At 46.5% G+C, this 12,229-nt stretch overlaps 1 protein-coding gene across 2 annotated transcripts in view; it reads left to right on the forward strand.

The window, feature by feature from the left end:
* The window catches only part of GCNT4 (glucosaminyl (N-acetyl) transferase 4), a 128,023-nt gene extending 122,892 nt beyond the window's left edge, over nt 1-5,131 (forward strand). For both annotated transcript variants that reach the window (XR_006290961.1, XR_006290962.1), the window contains 2 exons: nt 3,129-3,210; nt 3,950-5,131. The gene's annotated coding sequence lies outside the window, so the exon portion shown is untranslated. The remainder of the gene's footprint in view (nt 1-3,128; nt 3,211-3,949) is intronic.
* The last annotated feature ends 7,098 nt before the right edge of the window (nt 5,132-12,229 follow it).

The following is a 12,229-nucleotide window of genomic DNA, read 5'->3' on the forward strand; positions in this document are numbered from 1 at the left end:
GGCCCAAAACTGGACACAGTACTCCAGATGAGGGCTCACCAATGTCGAATAGAGGGAAACGATCACGTCCCTCAATCTGCTGGCAATGCCCCTACTTATACAGCCCAAAATGCCATTGGCCTTCTTGGCAACAAGGGCACACTGTTGATTCATATCCAGCTTCTCGTCCACTGTCACCCCTAGGTCCTTCTCTGCAGAACTGCTGCCTAGCCATTCGGTCCCTAATCTGTAGCAGTGCATTGGATTCTTCCGTCCTAAGTGCAGGACTCTGCACTTGTCCTTGTTGAACCTCATCAGATTTCTTTTGGTCCAATCCTCTAATTTGTCTAGGTCCCTCTGTATCCTATCCCTACCCTCCAGCGTATCTACCACTGCTCCCAGTTTAGTGTCATCCGCAAACTTGCTGAGGGTGCAATCCACACCATCCTCCAGATCATTAATCGAAGATATTGAACAAAACCGGCCCCAGGACCGACCCTTGGGGCACTCCGCTAGATACCGGCTGCCAACTAGACATGGAGCCATTGATCACTACCCATTGAGCCCGACAATCTAGCCAACTTTCTCCCCACCTTGTAGTGCATCCATCCAGCCCATACTTCTTTAACTTGCTGACAAGAATACTGTGGGAAACCGTGTCAAAAGCTTTGCTAAAGTCAAGGAATAACACGTCCACTGCTTTCCCTTCATCCACAGAACCAGTTATCTCATCACAGAAGGCAATTAGATTAGTCAGGCATGACTTTCCCTTGGTGAATCCATGCTGACTGTTCCGGATCACTTTCCTCTCCTCTAAGTGCTTCAGAACTGATTCCTTGAGGACCTGTTCCATGATTTTTCCGGGGACTGAGGTGAGGCTGACTGGCCTGTAGTTTCCAGGATCCTCCTCCTTCCCTTTTTTAAAGATTGGCACTACATTAGCCTTTTTCCAGTCTTCCGGGACTTCCCCTGATCACCATGAATTTTCAAAGATAATGGCCAATGGCTCTGCAATCACATCCGCCAATTCCTTTAGCACTCTCGGATGCAACGCATCCGGCCCCATGGACGTCCAGCTTTTCTAAATCATCCCGAACCACTTCTTTCTTCACAGAGGGCTGGCCACCTCCTCCCCATGCTGTGCTGCCCAGCGCAGTAGTCTGGGAACTGACCTTGTTTGTGAGGACAGAGGCAAAAAAAGCATTGAGTACATTACCTTTTTCCACATCCTCTGTCACTAGGTTGCCTCTCTCATTCAGTAAGGGGCCCACACTTTCCTTGGCTTTCTTCTTGTTGCCAACATACCTGAAGAAACCCTTCTTGTTACTCTTAACATCTCTCGCTAGCTGCAACTCCAGGTGTGATTTAGTCTTCCTGATTTCACTCCTACATGCCCGAGCAATATTTTTATACTCATCCCTGGTCATTTGTCCAATCTTCCACTTCTCGTAAGCCTCTTTTTTGTGTTTAAGATCAGCAAGGATTTCACTGTTAAGCCAAGCTGGTCGCCTGCCATATTTACTATTCTTTCTACACATTGGGATGGTTTGTCCCTGTAACCCCAATAAGGATTCTTTAAAATACAGCCAGCTCTCCTGGACTCCTTTCCCCCTCATGTTATTCTCCCAGGGGATCCTGCCCATCAGTTCCCGGAGGGAGTCAAAGTCTGCTTTTCTGAAGTCCAGGGTCCGTATTCTGCTGCTTTCCTTTCTTCCTTGTGTCAGGATCCTGAACTCAACCATCTCATGGTCACTGCCTCCCAGGTTCCCATCCACTTTTGCTTCCCCTACTAATTCTTCCCAGTTTGTGAGCAGCAGGTCAAGAAGAGCTCTGCCCCTAGTTGGTTCCTTCAGCACTTGCACCAGGAAATTGTCCCCTACATTTTCCAAAAACTTCCTGGATTGTCTGTGCACCGCTGTATTGCTCTCCCAGCAGATATCAGGATGATTGAAGTCGCCCATGAGAACCAGGGCATGCGATCTAGTAGCTTCTGCGAGTTGCCGGAAGAAAGCCTCGTCCACCTCATCCCCCTGGTCTGATGGCCTATAGCAGACTCCCATCACGACATCACCTTTGTTGCTCACGCTTCTAAACTTAATCCAGAGACTCTCAGGTTTTTCTGCAGTTTCATACTTGAGCTCTGAGCAGTCATACTGCTCCCTTACATACAGTGCAACCCCCCACCTTTTCTGGCCTCCCTGTCCTTCCTGAACAGTTTATACCCATCCGTGACAATACTCCAGTCATGCGAGTTATCCCACCAAGTCTCTGTTATTACAATCACATCATAATTCCTTGACTTTGCCAGGACCTCCAGTTCTCCCTACTTGTTTCCCAGGCTTTGTGCATTTGTATATAGGCACTTGAGATAACCCGCTGATCGCCCTTCATTCTCAGTATGAGGCAGGAGCCCTTCCCTCTCACATGCTCCTGCTTGTGCTTCCTCCCGGTATTCCGCTTCCCCACCTACCTCAGGGCTTTGGTCTCCTTCCCCCGGTGAACCTAGTTTAAAGCCCTCCTCTCTAGGTTAGCCAGCCTGCTCGCGAAGATGCTCTTCCCTCTCTTTGTTAGGTGGAGCCCGTCTCTGCCTAGCACTCCTCCTTCTTGGAACACCATCCCATGGTCAAAGAATCCAAAGCCTTCTCTCAGACACCACCTGCGTGAGCCATTCATTGACTTCGATGATCCCTACGCCGGCCTTTTCCTTCCACAGGGAGGATGGACGAGAACACCACTTGCACCTCATACTCCTTTATCCTCCTTCCCAGAGCCACGTAGTCTGCAGTGATCCGCTCAAGGTCATTCTTGGCAGTATCATTGGTGCCCACATGGAAAAGCAGGTGTATATATATATAAGGTACGTATATCTATTGAGATGATTCTGTACCCAGCTGAGGTCAATGGCTTGTCTGAGTTTTCAAATAAAAACACTACTGATATGAAAAAGAGTTTTCAGAGTTATCAACAGATAGAAAATGTAATAGAATAGTCATTAATCTAAATCACAGTAATTGAAGTCAATAACCATTAGCTAGATATAAAATTAATCGTAAAGCAATTTAGTGATATGCTAATAATATAAGTAAAATTAAAATGACCTTGATGGGAGGACTCAGTGTGGGAAGTTAAGTAAGTGTATGTCTTTGCAGGATTGGGACCCTAGCAATAGGGAAAGAGATGGCATGTTTGTCCTGACATGAATCAGGGCTGCAGGATGAGGACCCCAAATTTGTAAGTGTGTACCCTCCTTTACTCTGTCTAATGTTAAAAACCAGTGCTACTGCAATTTACTAACTCATTCCCTCTACATCAGCCAAGTTCAAGGTTCCTCCCAACACTCTACAACACTTTCTTCCATGGAGCTGGAAAATTCTCAGTGGTGGGTGATGAGATAATCAGTTTCTTTCCTGGTGGAAGAATCTATTACAAAATTACACTAGGCCATTCCCTTAAGAAATTAAAATCAAAATATTAAATTGAAGAGATGCCCCTAACCAGAGGTGAAAGTAAGCCAGTACAGTACATAGCCAACGTTAAAGCTTTAAGCACTGTACTGGCAGGGCTGCTGATGGGGAGGCCAAAAGGGGCAGCTGCCCCGGGGTTTGGCAATTTAAAAGGGCCCTGGGCTCCCTGCAGTGGCTGGAACCCCTGGCCCTTTAAATCGCTGCCAGAGCCTCGGGTGTCGTGAGCCGGGCAGTGCTTAAGGGCTGGCTGGGGGAGTCTGGCCCCAGCCCCACCCCTTCCCCTCAAGGCCCCGCCCCTTCTGGGGACCCAGAGCTGCTTCCCTCCACCTTGCCCAGGAGCCCAGTGCCCTGCGTACTGGTAAGTCCTTTAAGTTACTTTCACCCCTGCCCCTAACTTAAATTTACTGGGGCATTTTAAAGAAGGTATGGTCACACATCCTGTTCTACCACATTTCTCTGTATATTGGCAATCATTCATCTTTCTTCATCATGTGTGTTTTTGGCAGGTGAACAACTCAGGCTGGGGTGTGGAAAAGGCCAAGGATTTACAGGATGTGAAGTGACACCAGCGCTCTGGGAACAGTTTGAACTTGGAGCACACCCGCCAAGTCTGCGCTGCTGCAGGGCTTCTCGAGAAAGACAAGCGGCTGCTTCCAGGGAAGCATGCGTTCAGAGTCAAACACCTCCCTTTTGGGAGGTCAGTAGCTGAGAGTCCAGATCAGCCAAGTGCATCTCCGCTGACACCGTTGCATGCAGGCTGCAGGCAAATGACCCGCAATGACCAGTGGCTCCGGCTGCACAGGCAGGCAAGTGACCCCTGCCTCACTGCTCCCTCTGCTGTCTGAAGCGCAAAGGGAGCAGGTGGGACTTGGAGGAACAGCAGCAAGCACAGGAGGTGGGAACAGGTAAGGGGGGGCTAGTCCTAGCCAGACAGCAGCAGCCCCAGTTCCCAGCACCACAAAGCCCCATCCTGCTCCTGTTGTGCCCAGCTTCTCCCTCCAGTTACCTCCTGGGCACCGCCTCTAGCTATGCCAGACCACTACCCTGCAGGTGCCTCACCCGGGAAGCTGGGCCCTGCTGTGCTCTGCCCCAGCCACCCCCTCAGCGTCTCCCTCAGACACAGCCCCCAGTGACATGCTGTTGGGGGAAGACTTGGCCAATCATGTGAAGCCAGCCAAGAGGGTGGGAATGGTCACCCGCAGCCAGGCTAATCAAGCCGTCACGCCTAGCTCTGTCCCGGAAACTTCTACCAGGACCCGGTCAGAGGTGATGGACCCAGACCCCAGGCCAACGTCTGCAACAGCAGTAGTGGACCCAGACCCAAACAGAGCCAGTCCCAGAATTGGAACTGGTGGAACAATCAGTACCAGACCCATTGCCAGCACTGAATCCAGTAACTGCAACCCCAACACCAGAGGGCCCCACCGAACCTGAACCGGCAGCAGCCAATAACCCTACACAAGAGGCTCAGCCGGACCCTGAACCCCAACATCGTGCACCAGCGGAGAGCGGTTCACAGTCAACAGAAACAGCCCCATCCCTACATCGGTTCCAGAGGGACAAAGCCTAGGTCCACAATCCAATGAGGAACTGATGTCTCCAGCATCAAAGGAACAGTTCCAGACCGAACAGGAAGCAGATGAAAGCCTCCAGAGAGCTTGGACAGCAGCACGGAGCAACCCACCGCATCTCAGCTCTTCTAATCGATCCAGGTTTGTTGTAGAAAGAGAACTTTTATACAAGGAAACTCTTTCTGGTGGGCACCAGGAAGACTGGCATCTTCAGAGACAGTTGGTAATTCCAACTAAGTACTGGGTAAAACTCTTGAGCTTAGCCCACGATCATCCTAGTGGCTGTGCTGGGGTGAACAGGACCAAAGACCGTTTGGGAAGGACATTCCACTGAGAGGGAATGGGCAAGGATGTTTCTACCTATGTCCAGTCTTGTGAGGTATGCCAAAGAGTGGGAAAACCCCAAGACCAGGTCAAAGCCACTCTAGAGCCACTCCCCATCATTGAGGTTCCATTTCAGCGAGTAGCTGTGGATATTCTGAGTCCTTTTCCGAAAAAGACACCCAGAGGAAAGCAGTACATACTGACTTTCATGGATTTTGCCACCCGATGGCCGGAAGCAGTAGCTCTAAGCAACACTAGGGCTAAAAGTGTGTGCCAGGCACTAGCAAAAAGACATTTTTGCCAGGGTAGGTTGGCCCTCTGACATCCTCACAGATGCAGGAACTAATTTCCTGGCAGGAACTATGGAAAGCCTTTGGGAAGCTCATGGGGTGAATCACTTGGTTGCCACCCCTTACCATCATCAAACAAATGGCCTGGTGGAGAAATTTAATGGGACTTTGGGGGCCATGATACGTAAATTTGTAAATGAGCCCTCCAATGATTGGGACCTAGTGTTGCAACAGTTGCTCTTTGCCTACAGAGCTGTACCACATCCCAGTTTAGGGTTTTAACCATTTGAACTTGTATATGGTCGCGAGGTTAAGGGGCCATTACAGTTGGTGAAGCAGCAATGGGAGAGGTTTACACCTTCTCCAGGAACTAACATTCTGGACTTTGTAACCAACCTACAAAACACCCTCCGAACCTCTTTAGCCCTTGCTAAAGAAAACCTACAGGATGCTCAAAAAGAGCAAAAAGCCTGGTATGATAAACATGCCAGAGAGCGTTTCTTCAAAGTAGGGGACCAGGTCATGGTCTTAAAGGCGCTCCAGGCCCATAAAATGGAAGTGTCGTGGGAAGGGCCATTCACGGTCCAGGAGCGCCTGGGAGCTGTTAATTGTCTCATAGCCTTCCCAACCTCCAATCGAAAGCCTAAGGTGTACCATATTAATTCTCTAAAACCCTTTTATTCCAGAGAATTAAAGGTTTGTTAGTTTACAGCCCAGGGAGGAGATGAAGCTGAGTGGCCTCAAGGTGTCTACTACGAAGGGAAAAATGATGGTGGCATGGAAGAGGTGAACCTCTCCATGACCCTTGGGCGTATGCAGCGACAGGAGATCAAGGAGCTGTGCACTAGCTACGCACCAACGTTCTCAGCCACCCCAGGACTGACTGAACGGGCATACCACTCAGTTGACACAGGTAATGCTTACCCAATTAAAGTCCAACCTTACCAGATGTCTCCTCAAGTTAAAACTGCTATAGAACGGGAGATCCAGGATATGCTACAGATGGGGGTAATCCGCCCCTCTGGCAGTGCATGGGCATCTCCAGTGGTTCTAGTTCCCAAACCAGATGGGGAGATACGTTTTTGCGTGGACTACCATAAGCTAAATGCTGTAACTCGCCCAGACAACTATCCAATGCCACGCACAGATGAACTATTAGAGAAACTGGGACAGGCCCAGTTCATCTCTACCTTGGACTTAACCAAGGGGTACTGGCAGGTACCGCTAGATGAATCTGCCAAGGAAAGGTCAGCCTTCACCACACGTCAGGCTGTATTAATTTAATGTCCTCCCTTTTGGGCTGCGGAATGCACCCGCCACCTTCCGAAGACTTGTAGATGGTCTCCTAGCGGGATTGGGAGAATATGCAGTCGCCTACCTTGATGATGTGGCCATATTTTCGGATTCCTGGGCAGAACACCTGGAACATCTACAAAAAGTCTTCACGCGCATAAGGGAGGCAGGACTAACTGTTAAGGCTAAGACGTGTCAAATAGGCCTAAACAGAGTGACTTACCTTGGACACCAGGTGGGTCAAGGAACTATCAACCCCCTAAAGGCCAAAGTGGATGCTATCCAAAAGTGGCCTGTCCCAAAGTCAAAGAAACGGGTCCAATCCTTCTTAGGCTTGGCCGGGTATTACAGACGATTTGTACCGCAATACAGCCAAATCGCCGCCCCACTGACCGACCTAACCAAAAAGAAACAGCCAAATGCCGTTCAGTGGACGGAAGAGTGTCAGAAGGCCTTTAACCAGCTTAAAGCGACACTCATGTCTGACCCTGTGCTAAGGGCCCCAGACTTTGACAAACCGTTCCTATTAACCACAGATGCGTCCGAGTGTGGTGTGGGAGCAGTTTTAATGCAGAAAGGACCGGATCAAGAATTCCACCCAGTAGTGTTTCTCAGCAAGAAGCTGTCAGAGAGAAAGCAACTGGTCAGTCAGTGAAGAAGAATGTTACGCCATTGTCTACGCTCTGGAAAAGCTACGCCCATACGTTTGGAGACGGCGTTTCCACCTGCAAACCAACCATGCTGTGCTCCAGTGGCTTCATACCACCACGGGAAATAACAAAAAACTTATTTGGTGGAGTTTAGCTCTCCAAGATTTTGATTTCGACATACAACACATCTCAGGAGCTTCTAACAAAGTGGCTGATGCACCCTCCCTTGAAAGTTTCCCAGAATCAACTGGTTAAAATCGTCCTTGAGATATGGAAAATATTGTTAGTCTTTATACACTTGGTAGTATATTTAGGGGTGCATGTGTCTTATTAACTCTGTTTTCTCCTAGCGCTCCAGGAAGAAATCACAGCCAGCGTTTCACCCTATCTGTGATTTGGGGGGCATGTCATAAATATAAAGGGAAGGGTAAACACCTTTAAATCCCTCCTGGCCAGAGGCAAAACCCTTTCACCCGTAAAGGGTTAAGAAGTTAAGACAACCTCGCTGGCACCTGACCAAAATGACCAATGAGGAGACAAGATACTTTCAAAGCTGGAGGGGGGGAACAAAGGGTTCTCTCTGTCTGTGTTGCTTTTGCCGGGACCAGAGCAGGAATGCAGTCTCAGAACTCCTGTAAAGAGTTAGTAAGCAATCTAGTTGGATATGCGTTAGATTCTGTTTTGCTTAAATGGCTGGTAAAATAAGTTGTGCTGAATGGGATGTATATTCCTGTTTTTGTGTCTTTTTGTAACTTAAGGTTTTGCCTAGAGGGATTCTCTATGTTTTGAATCTGATTACCCTGTAAGGTATTTACCATCCTGATTTTACAGAGGTGATTCTTTTACTTTTTTTTCAACTAAAATTCTTCTTTTAAGAGCCTGATTGCTTTTTCATTGTTCTTAAGATCCAAGGGTTTGGGTCTGTGTTCGCCTGTGCAGGATTGGTGAGGATTTTTATCAAGCTTTCCCCAGGAAAGAGGGGGTGTAGGGTTTGGGGGGATTTGGGGGGGAAAGATGTTTCCAAGCGGGCTCTTTCCCTGTTATATATTTGTTAGACTCTTGGTGGTGGCAGCAATAAAGTCCAGGGGCAAAAGGTAAAATAGTTTGTACCTTGGGGAAGTTTTAACCTAAGCTGGTAAAAATAAGCTTAGCGGGGTTTTCATGCAGGTCCCCACATCTGTACCCTAGAGTTCAGAGTGGGGAAGGAACCTTGACGTATGGTAATTTACAAACTTTGTAAATAATTCAATGAGTTAAAGAATTAAATAAGTTCATGGAGGACAGGTCCATCAATGGGTACTAGCCAAGATGGTCAGGGACCGAACCTCATGCTCTGGGTGTCGTTAAACCTCTGACTGCCAGAAGCTGGGAATGGGTGATAGGGGTTGAATCGCTTGATAAATTGTTGTGTTTTGTTCATTTCCTCTGAAGCACTGGGCATCACACACTGTCAGAGAACAGGATACTGGACCATTGGTCTGACCTTGTATGGCCATTCTTATGAGTTAACTTGCATATTTGCAAATAATTTGCATGAATAATAAATGTCACACACAATGCTGGGCAAAACTTAGTTGCTATAGAGCCCCAGCTGTTGTGGGGTGGCAGAAGATGCAGAAATTCATTGTAATATGTTGGACACCCCTTCATTCTTCCCCTCCCTCCCAAAAATGGTGGGTGGTAGTGCAGAACAGGCTTTATCTAAAATGTTCTTGCTGGGGTCTTGCCAAATTGTATTGCAGGGGGAATATGCACCACCACTACCCAGTATACTATTGTGTCACTGGTATGGTGCCTCATCCCCCTCTCTGAAAATGCTTTTTTGGATACTGCATCCCCAAAATACTATTGTGGGGGGATTCCCTTCCTTCCCCCAAATGCTATTGGTTCTCCCACACACAGAATACTGTTTGACAGTGATGGGAAGAAAAGCAAATCTAATATCCTTATTTTTCCACTTCTCTAACGCATTAGTGCAGCAGCTCTCCTCATACACAGGCTTCTTGGGGAGTGCGTATGTGGTTTCCAGAGCAATGAATGCTGATGTCGTCATGCTGGTGCATGTCAGCAGCAAGTCCCAGGATGTGTAAGCACACTCTCTGTCCGCATAGGAATTAGCATATGAAAAGAAACCGTAAAACTGGTGAATTCCAAATTGGATTTAAAAACAAATTTCACTCTGAGATTTCTAAGTAACAAAACTAAGGGGGAAAATATTTTTAAAAATATGGTTTTAAAATAATCTATCTCCCTTTAACAAAAAAAAACTCTTCAGAATAATTACTGAATGCCTGATTTGTAATAATAAACGAATCTATACCATTGGGAGCAATGGTACATTGTAAGCTGTAAAAGTGTTGGCTCATATTTAAAAAAAATCCCACTGCATACATTTTCCTTCTTTTACTCCACATGTGCAATTTATCCTCCGAAAACTACGTCTGCCTAGGCAATATTCCTACATCACCGTGCAAACTTAACACCATCCCTGTCTGCAGGGGTTTTGAAGATATGGGGTAAAACCCTGCCTCCAGTGAGGTCAATTGGAGTTTTGCCATTGATTTCATCCCTGGTCTTTAGTTATATGATCATATGCTATGTCTCAAATAATACAATGTAATAGTTATACAGTTTTTCTGAAGTTTTATATGCATGTGTGTTTATATTAGTGTGTTTCTGCTGCAGTGGTGGTGCTAGCTGTAAGGGGGCTGTGCAGGAGATAAGTTTGCCCAACGTGGTATGGAATTCACCAGGTGGGAGTGCCTGCGTAGCAGCATGAAGGTGGAAAAAGGGAGAGTGGTGCAAGATCAGGGAACTGGTATTGCAAAAATCCTTCTACCCTCTGCTATGCAGGTGAGCTTAATTAGGGGCTCTGACTCCTACTTGAGCTGTTGAACCAGGGCATGATCTGCAAGAGTAGATTTCCAGCTGCTTGAGGGCCTCAGGGGGAGGGATTCTTCCCCCCCCACCCCCACACTTCCATTTAACTCTTGTATATGTAACCAGTGCCCAGCATGCCTGCTTGGATTGGCTGCTGGGTAGAAGATTCAGAGTCTTAATGAGAACTTTAGGAGATGTACAGGCTTGTTACCCGGTTACGTGTGCATATGTATGCAGCCCAGTTAACATCCTCTGGAAACTTGGTGGTTCATGGTCTAAAAAAAATAAAACCAAAACATAGTCAGTGTATGCAAATCCTCATAACTCAGCAAAATCTCAGCCAGTGTTTGCCAGCACACTCAAACCCCTCCTCATTAAGAAAAATACATTTTCAAAACAATGACATTATTCTATTTTCCACTTTTGGAAGCTTGCCAGACACATTATGCTGTTTGTAAACTGTGGCAGTTCACCTTTAACATAAGCGTCAGATCTTTTTTGCACTTGAATAACTCAAAAAATGCCTTAAATTTAGAAATTCAAACCTGGCATATTGTTGCTTCCAAGTGAGTATTGAAAACTTTACTGCACTAGTTCAAAACATGGCTTTGAAATAGTCATTAATGTTTGAAAATGACATACTGAACGTGCACAATATTTCTCTTTCCTTAACAAAAAGAACCTTGCACCATACTGAGTTCAGCTGGAAGTCTGAAAACAGATGAAAAGGGCGCAGATGGCAAGTTGTCCTTCTCACATCTAACTAGAGCCTCACTCCCCCATCCCTTATTGGTATAAATTATGTGACTTTTAATGTATGAACATTGGATTCCACACTTAGTTTAAAACCTGAGTAATATGCTCTCCAAAGAACCTTATACATATCCTCTTCAATGCACCCAGTTGTGAAAAGGACAGGAAGAGCTTGTGCAGTTGTCACTGGATGAAGAATTCCTTCCGTTAGAAAGGTGTCTGTTTTAGGTCTCTTCGGTTACGTCTATGCTTAAGTTTTGCAGGCTTAGCTATGCTGGTTAGAGGGTGATTTATTTTTTTTAATGACATGCCTCTGCTGCCAAAAGCCCTAGTGTGGACGCAGTTCTACTAGCAAAAAATATTTTTGCTGTAATAGTTTATTGAGCTCACCAAACCAACATAAGCTATACTACCCAAGCACTGTTTGGTCGGTATAACTGCATGTACACTCGGAGGATTTTGCCAGCATAGCTATATTGGCAAAGCTTTTAAGTCTAGACAAGGTCTTCGTTCGTGTGAAAATTAAAGTTGGGGTGAAGAGAAGAGTGAATTGGTCAACATTTTAGATTGATTAGCTGGTACCTACCCCAGGCCCCAAAAAGGTTCTGGAACCCTCATTACTTATTGAAAGAAATGATCAATAAGTAGGTCAACTTTCCTCCAACAGTTAACAGTGTCCCTTTTGGGCACCAGTTCCGTGAGAACAGTAGGACAGTTCTGAGGACTACTGATTGGTGGGTCTCAGAGTTCACTCCATTATCTGCACCAGGACTCCTATTTGGCAGTGAGCCATAGACCAGATATTACAGATTATTTCTGGTGCTTACTGTTACTTGGGCAATATACTGGTCACAGGAACTACTGACGAATAGCACCTTGCAAACCTCCAGAAGGCACTGATGAGGCTGTCTGACTGCGGTCTTAGAGCAAATAAGGAAAATGTGAATTTTTCAATGATTCAGTTATGGCCATACCATTAATATATTTTGCAAAATAACAAGACAAAGTTGAAGCTATCCTTAAAT

The sequence above is a fragment of the Chelonia mydas genome, chromosome 5 (genome assembly GCF_015237465.2).
Source record: "Chelonia mydas isolate rCheMyd1 chromosome 5, rCheMyd1.pri.v2, whole genome shotgun sequence".
In the NCBI taxonomy this organism is placed as follows: Eukaryota; Metazoa; Chordata; order Testudines; family Cheloniidae; genus Chelonia; species Chelonia mydas.